The sequence below is a fragment of the Chrysochloris asiatica genome, unplaced genomic scaffold (genome assembly GCF_000296735.1).
Source record: "Chrysochloris asiatica unplaced genomic scaffold, ChrAsi1.0 scaffold00017, whole genome shotgun sequence".
Taxonomy (NCBI): Eukaryota; Metazoa; Chordata; class Mammalia; order Afrosoricida; family Chrysochloridae; genus Chrysochloris; species Chrysochloris asiatica.
Genome location: NW_006408535.1, coordinates 259,846 through 268,727, shown reverse-complemented (window position 1 = coordinate 268,727; position 8,882 = coordinate 259,846).

Here is an 8,882-nt window from a genome sequence, read left to right as displayed (position 1 = left end):
GGATTGTAAAAGAAACCATTTTCTCAGAAGCTACAATTACTGGAATTAGAAGCACAGAATGAACAATATTAGGACCAAAGAAAATTATACAGAGGTAGCCAACCAGTGAGTTCGCAAAAACCAATGAACCCGGGACGTCAGGAGGTCACTTCCTTTGGCCCTCAGGGTCCATGGCTCGCTATCCTGAGTAGGGCCCTGGGGTTGGATTTTTGTCCATGTTGTCACAGGGCCACAATGTCTCAGTACTTGAGTAGGTCCCCAACAGCCTTTATTTAGAGATTATGTACGTAGTTTAAAGAGATATGTACAGATGCACATTTGACAATGGGCAGACTATGATACTTACAGTTTTCTGTCAACTTGACTGGGCTGGGATTGTTAATGGTTTGGCAAGTTAGAAGTATCTATCCTCATAATGGGATCTAATATAATGTAATTAACTCTATGGTGACATGTGCTATGAGCAGCTAATCAACTGAAAGAATTGTTTCCTTGTGGGTGTGGCCTGCTTCTAATATACTGGACACTCAGGTAAAGCTTTCTTGCTCCCTGGTGGGTTTGAATCTTGCATCTGGCTCATTTTCTGACCTCTGTTTCTTTGGACTTCAGCCAGTGACCTTCTCTGCTACCTGCCTACCGGACTGATGGCCTGACTGCCTTACTGCCTGCCAGACCTGCCTTCATGCCTATTTGTCTGATGTCTGCCCTGTGAATCTTGGTTCATCTGACTAGGATTTAGGACTCTTCCACCTCCAGAACTGTGTGTCATTTCCTTGATGTAAACTTCTATTAATATTTAGAATTATCCATACTCTGGATGTTTCATTTATTTTAATCAACTTTTAGAAAAGACAAATATATCATTTTTTGACATAAATTCCTTGCTTTTCCATACACTTTGTCCATTTGTCAATGAGTGTCCATATTCCTTTATTAAAAATGTTTTAGGCTGAGCTGCAAGCCATGAATGCACCACTGTTTCCACTTCTTCACTAGAAACCATCCTCAAAGGGCTGCTTTCAGGAGGCAAAACAGGTGAAAACCCAATGGAGCAAGATGAAGACTATAGGGATGATGCTTAAATATCTCAAAATGAAGTTTTTGCAGAGTATCAACAGTGTGGACAGAGGTGTACAGATGTGCATTGCCATGCAATTGCCCTTGGATAGCAGTCCTTTGCATTTAATCTGAAGTTTATGCCTCAGCTCTTCAGTGATCATCTCACAATGATGAACACTTTTGATTGCTGAACTTTTTCCTGATAGTGTTCCAATACTGGCCCTTGAGAATCTAAGAAAATTCTAAGCATCAATTTCCCAGCTGATAGTTGACTTTTGAACATTTTCTTGGTTAGAAAAGACTGGAAGAACCCAAAACTATGGCCCTCAGCCACCCTTCAGGTCTGTAAGGGAACTCACCCTTGTGGCCCAATTTTCAGCCAAGCAGTAGAAAGTTTTATTTTGGGTGGGGACAACAACACTAGAAAGATATGCTCACAATGGAACTGCCAATTATTCAAGATGAAAAGGGCCACATTTACTTAAGGACAAAGTTGAGAAGGAACAGGAAGGAGTGTGGAATGGAAATAGGAACCACAGGGAGGACTAGTGATAACGGTTGTTATATAGAAGGAACTGCAATCAATAAGATGAAACAAAGTGTATGATTTGTTGAATGTAAAATTGATTTTCTTCTTTGTAAAACTTCACTTAATTAACAGTAAAATATTTTTTAAAAATACAAGAGAGAATTAGGCATCATTATTATCCACAATATTAAGAAATAGAACTGGGAAATCTAAAAGAAGCTGATGGAACTTATATAGACATATGTGCATGCTAACATAAAGAAGGCTTGATTCAACGTGGTAGTTTTCTGCTCAGTCCCCTGGTGTATGATCCTAAGAGCTATTAGTATACGTGTGACCAGTGACAGTATATATCCAGCTAAAAGTGCCAGGTGAAATTTGAGAGGTGTATTTATAGTTTTAGCTGACTCAGCTGATTTATTGATTATTAAATATACATTTATTCAAAAGTTTAACATTGTTTCCTTTAATACTGAGGTAATCAATGTAATAAAAAAATAATTTTAAATCTTTGGTAGTGATAGTTGAATTTCCTAAGAAAACTTAAAAGAAAATTATCCTTCCTACTTTCAAATATTTAATAGATATATTGTATTACTCTGTGCAGAGGTATGCTACTGACTAAAATTTGTGTAGTCAATTTCTTGCTTTTTGGCATATAACTAGATTACATTTCCTCATTTTCTACTAACTAGATGTCCAGGTGACTGAATCCTAGGTAATGACATGTGAGTGGAAATTATGCCTTGTCCAGATTAAGGCTCTTACGAATTGGCTATGTTTCCGCTATGCTCTCTTTCTCCATCTTCCAACCATATTCAGTCAATAACAATTAAACGTTGTATTTACACTGTCCAATAATAACACAGCCACTTGTCTCATGTGATTGTCTATTTAAACTATAATGAAATGAACATTAAAATTCAGTTTCCCAGTCACACTACCACACTTCAGGTATTCAACAGCCACATGGCTAATAATTACCATAATTAAGCAACTTCCTCATCATTATAGAAAGTTTAATTGGACAACGTTTCCCTAGCAAAGCAGAAAGAAGTCGATTGAGTTTCTAAACCTCCACATGGAGAACAGCACCATCACAAATTTGCTCCATCTACTTTGGACTATTATGTGAGTTATAAATAAATTTTCACTGTATTTGAGACATTTTACAGTTTGGGATCTAATTTGTTATAAATCCTAATTGCCTTAACCAGTATCCTCAGTATGATATGATCAATGAAAGCAGAGTTGTGAATAACCCAAACTGCCCAACACAAGCCCAGATCGGCACCACATAAGCCCAATAAGATTTCATTGGTATGGCAGACAATATCTGATACTCAGGTAGTTAGTTAATTCCAGGCCTCTGTTAATCATTAATTTTAACATCCATGTGAGATGTGTAGCAAGTAAGTCAATGCAGTTCAACCCTGAATCCATGCATTGAATGTGTTTTTAATACAATTGAATTTATTTACATTACAAGAGTTTCTCATAACTAAATGTTGGAAGCTGTTGGTTCAGCTTCTGTTGTTGAACTGTTAAAGGACATGCCGAAACTGAAACTCCATAAAGTTTCTCCAATCAGATTTTCACTCACAATTATAGGAAAAGTCAAAAGAAGGAAATAGCTAAACACTCACTGAAGATAATAAGAAAATTAAATTAATAAATAGAATCTTTATGCATTAGGAATTCTCTATAGTCTATCAAAGGAGTGCATTTTATGCTGACAATCTTTATCCGGAGTATTGAAATTACAGTTTATTCTTCATCCAACGACAAAGGAGACTTGACTACATCAAGTAAAAATGCAGAGAAAAAGTACCCCTCACCTTATTTGTATTCCTATAAAAGAAAAAAGGGTCCCAGAAAAGTAATAATGAGAATGTTGAAAGACAGAAAGTGATTTTTTTTGGTTTTCCTTTACTGAAAGGAAAAAAATCAATTGAAGTATAAATCTTCTGTGAATGAAAAATAACAGATCTCCTTCAGAGTAAAGTTTTTTGTTTTGTTTTGTTTTTCTTTCTTTTTCAGTATTTACTGCAATGAAAGTAATAAAAATGTGAAGAGAATTTCATGTGCTCTTATAAAATAATAATAATAAAAAAATTCACCCTTGAACCATTAGGAAAGTGATTTACTCTATGAGCCTTTTACTTTAGGCCAGACGGTGTACTTGTAATAGCTGCTTAATCATAACCTCAGGATTTTACAGCTCATGAACTTTTTGTCTTGACATTAAGGAGCAGTCTAGGTAAAGTAAAATACTGATCAACACAGATATCTTGGTTTCCTTAGAAAATTAATAATGAAACCTCTCTAGATGAGAATTTACTGTGAGAACCTTGAGAATTACCTGATGGGTCTTCAGAATTAACTTTATTGAGTCTTTATTGGGAAAAAAAAATTGTCAATAATGTTATTGGAAATTAACACATTATACCAAGTTATTTCCAAATGTCATTATTTCTGGGATTTTCCTTCTTTTATTATTCCTTAAGGTATGAGTGCTGAATAAGATATTAGGTTGGCAATTAGAAATCAGAAACCATGGTAAAGAATTGAGTTCATTTGCAAAGTAATTGACTGTATCTTAACATAGATAACACAGTAAGCAAGTATAATTAATAGTATTAAACTTACTGACATCAAGAAAGGGTATTTTCTGACAATAGTATATACTAAAAAATATTTTCTAGCTCTCTCATAAGAAGAATTATGGATTGAATTATGTCCCCCAAAGATATGTGCTGTGAATCTTAACCCCTATATCTTTTGGTTACACAAGTCATTAAGAGTCCAGAGTAGCTTCATAAGACAGGCCTGGGGACCGATTTCTGGAAGGTCACAGTCTTGAAAACCCTATGCAGCATTTTTACTCTGCACATATGGGATCTCGATGCATAGGGCTCTGCTTCATGGCAACAGAACTCTGGATATAGTGCTAGTCCCATTTTTATTTGTTATGTTAATGATGTCTTATCAGTTTAGGGTATATCTTAAGCAAATCACTTTCATGATATAAAAAAGCAGATTAAACAAAACAGTAAGCAAACACAGATAAGGGAAGACAGATATCATGCCACATAAAGATCACCAAGGAATGGAGGAATAGAAGCTCAGAAGAGATAAGGACTTTGCTTCAGAGCTGACAGAGGAAAACTCTTCCCTTAGAATCTGTGCTCCAAATTTGGACTTCCAGTCCAAAATGTGAAAAAAATAAACGTATCTGTTAATGTCACCTATTTGTGGTATTTCTGATATGGCAGCATTAAGAATCTAACACAGGAAGACTCTGTCTGACTTTCACCCTAATTGTCCACATAACTGTATAAATATAGCACGCAGTATATTGACTCACCAGTTGATTTGTTAATAACTTCAGCAGCAAGTAGAAGTAACTCTTTGGCAGAGTCAATGGGTAGCAGAAATCATGTAGTTCTTGCACTTCCTTCCAGGCCATGTGCCCTGCAATGAGAAAGGCAACTTTCCATGTTACTGTATTATACTAGGTATGCGAAAGGAAAATAATTCTTTCCTGCAGTCATATGAGTGTGATAACACTAAATGATCCATGCTACCTAACTGTACTCTAAAACAGAATTGTGCCCTCTAGCCATAAGGGTACAGCAACACTAAATGATTCATTTTACCCAGCTATACTTGTGGTCATAGTTCTTCAAATGGGTCATGCCCTGCCATATTGTTTGCCAGAATTCTATAGCTCTTTTGGAATGCAAATTTTAGGCAGATGGTGACTATTACAGGCTGAGTAGATAAGTATGTGAAGGTCTGAAAATTTATATGTGAACAAAAGTAGAGCACAAATAAATGTTGGTTATTCTGTGTTGTAAAATTCCACTTTAACTTTAGGAAGAAAAGTCCATGATGATGCCCATTGAACAGTTTTCATCTTGTCTAGATGAGTCTGATGAAAGGAGATGGGGATAAGATTCTTATGATTCAATAGCGAGTAACTGATATCACGCCTAATTGTGACTGTCACAACTGTAAAGGTAGAAGTTTTGTAACAAAAAGGGGGGAGTTAATCTTACAGTCCAGGAACAGAGGACACTAGGACCATCAAGGGAAAAGAGCATGAGTGGAATGTGGGACCCTATCCAGAAAAACAGTGACACCAGAGATGGAGGCACAGATGATGACATGGAGAGATAGAGCAGCTAAGGACTCCAGACTCATGGAAAGAGAATGACTGTGTGCTGCTGGCCAGTAGGCAGACTTGCAGAATGTGCTTTTTGGTTGTTTCAATGATTATATATTCCTAAGCATTTTTCTATACATCCCAAAAATAAAACAGAGGGAATAGAAGCAAATACTATTGAATGATGATGCACAAAGGGGATTGTAAACATTGCAATGTAAACTATCACTCAATTCACAAGAAAAACTTAAAATGAAAAAGTCAATGATGATGCCCATTGAACAGTTTTCATCTTGTCTAGATGAGTCTGATGAAAGGAGATGGGGATAAGATTCTTATGATTCAATAGCGAGTAACTGATATCACGCCTAATTGTGACTGTCACAACTGTAAAGGTAGAAGTTTTGTAACAAAAAGGGGGGAGTTAATCTTACAGTCCAGGAACAGAGGACACTAGGACCATCAAGGGAAAAGAGCATGAGTGGAATGTGGGACCCTATCCAGAAAAACAGTGACACCAGAGATGGAGGCACAGATGATGACATGGAGAGATAGAGCAGCTAAGGACTCCAGACTCATGGAAAGAGAATGACTGTGTGCTGCTGGCCAGTAGGCAGACTTGCAGAATGTGCTTTTTGGTTGTTTCAATGATTATATATTCCTAAGCATTTTTCTATACATCCCAAAAATAAAACAGAGGGAATAGAAGCAAATACTATTGAATGATGATGCACAAAGGAGATTGTAAACATTGCAATGTAAACTATCACTCAATTCACAAGAAAAACTTAAAATGAAAAAGTCAATGATGATGCTTCTAGGATAAAATACCATTTCTATGATCCTTGTCAAAATGGATACTGAGTCATTACTTCTCTATATCATTTTTTGGAATATAATTTCAATGTTCAATACCCTAAAATATTCAAACAAATCACTCTGATTTCTATACTTGGAGACCATAGTGTAACACCCAGTTGTAAACAAAAGGTTCAAGGCTCAAGTCCACACAAAGTCACCTCTATAGAAAGTCCTGGAAATGTACTTCTGAAAAATCAATTATTGAAAACTTGCACACTCCCATTCATAGAGTCTCTATGAGTATGAATTGATTCCACAGGAATTGGTTGTAGTTGTTCTCTCAACAACTATCCACAGAGAATAATTGACATCCATATATATATATTTTTTTTTTTACCCAAGAAGATGTATAATAGATATCATGTAATCAAAGCATGGAAGAGATTTAAGGAAGACAAAAATTTTCTCAACTTGAATGTCATTATCTGCTAATAAAGATGTCATTTGGCTATGAGTAGTTAAATACAGCTTTTGATATTTGGCAATAACCATTCTAAAATGATCTAATTTTTCTTTTTTTTTTAAATGTGGAAAATATTGACCTCCAGGCAGGTATATATCTATGAGGTTCGGATAAAATGGCTCATTCCTTGAAGATTTTTAATAAAACAAGAAGCTTTCTTGGAACTGTCTGCCTATAATGCTTGATGTAAGACTTGGCTTTCTGCATTGACAAGTCCTGTTTCTTGATTTTATTTTTATAATAATATTTTACTGTGTCTTTGACACACAGTAATCACAGCTATAGAAATTGAATATAAACCTGCCCCGTTCTAGTCTTTATCTGGCGATGGTTATAGTTGTAGATCAGCTTGGCTAGGACATGATACTCTGATTTGGCAGTTATGAAGCAATCATCTCCATGTTGAAATAGGCTATGAGCATCCAATCAGTTGAAAAGAAGTTGGTGCAACCACTGTGTCACTCTGTGTCATTGAGAGCCTTCCTCTGTTTCACTAACCTCCTACTTTACCAAACATTATGTCTTTCCCTCCAGATAAATGTCCAAAGAATGTGTGACAAAGCCTCTTCATCCCTATTTTAAAGGAACATTCTGGCTATACTACTTCAAGATAGATTTATATGATCTTATGGCAGCTCATGGTATATTCAATATTATTCACCAATACCACAATTCAATGCATCAATTCTTCTTTGCTCTTCCTTATTCAATGTACAGTTTTCACATGCATATGAAGTGATTGAAAATATCATACCTTGGTCCAGGTGTACATTAATTCTCAAAATGAAATCAAATACCTCAAAGAAAAAAAAGGGGTCTTTTGCAGCAGATTTGCCCAATGCAATAGGCCATTTGATTTCTTGATTGCTACTGATATTTATTTCTTGTTGTTGTTAAGTGCCATAAAGTTGGTTCTGACTTATAGCAACCCTGTATAGGGTTTACAAGAATTGTCTGGAAAGTTTGAACTGTCAATCTTGAAGTTAGCAGTTCCATGCTTATCTTAAAGCACCACATTAGGACTCCATTTAACCCTTAGTTGGTGCAAATATTTGCAGTGACACATATTTGACTCACTCTGTAGTTTCAACCTTTCTGTCATACAGTCCACACTTTTTAAGCCAAAAAATCTCATGAATTCATTCACACAGAGTCTAAATGCTGTATAAATGTGGCCTTGTTGCTGTTGATAGGTGCCATCGAGTTGGTACTGACCCACAGCGACCTTATGCACAGCAGAATGAAACACTGTCCAGGACTGAGCCAAACTCCCTACTGTTGCCACACTTGAGCCTATTGATGCTGCCATTTGTCCAATCCACCTCACTGGGGGTCATCCTCTTATTCTCTGACCCTCCACCTTACCAAACATGATATCCTTCTCCAGTGATTGGTGCCTCCTGATAATATGTCCGAAGTATGAGAGACGAAGTTTGGCCATCTTGGCCTCCAAGGAACACTCTGGCTGTACTTCATCCAAAACAGATCTATAGGTTTTTTGGCAACCCATGTCATTTTCAATAGTCTCCTCCAACACCATAACTCAAAAGAATCAATTCTTCTACAGTCTTCCTTATTCACTGTCCAGTTTTCACATGCATATGAGGTTATTGAAAATACGATGGCTTGGTTCAGGCACACCTTATTTCTCAAGCTGACATCTTTGCTCTTCAACAGTTTTAAAAGGTCTTGTATAGCAGATTTTCATAATGCAATATAATATGTCGTCTGATCTCTTGACTGCTGCTTCCATGAGTGTTGATAGTTGATCCAAGAAGAATGAAGTCCTTGACAACTTCAAT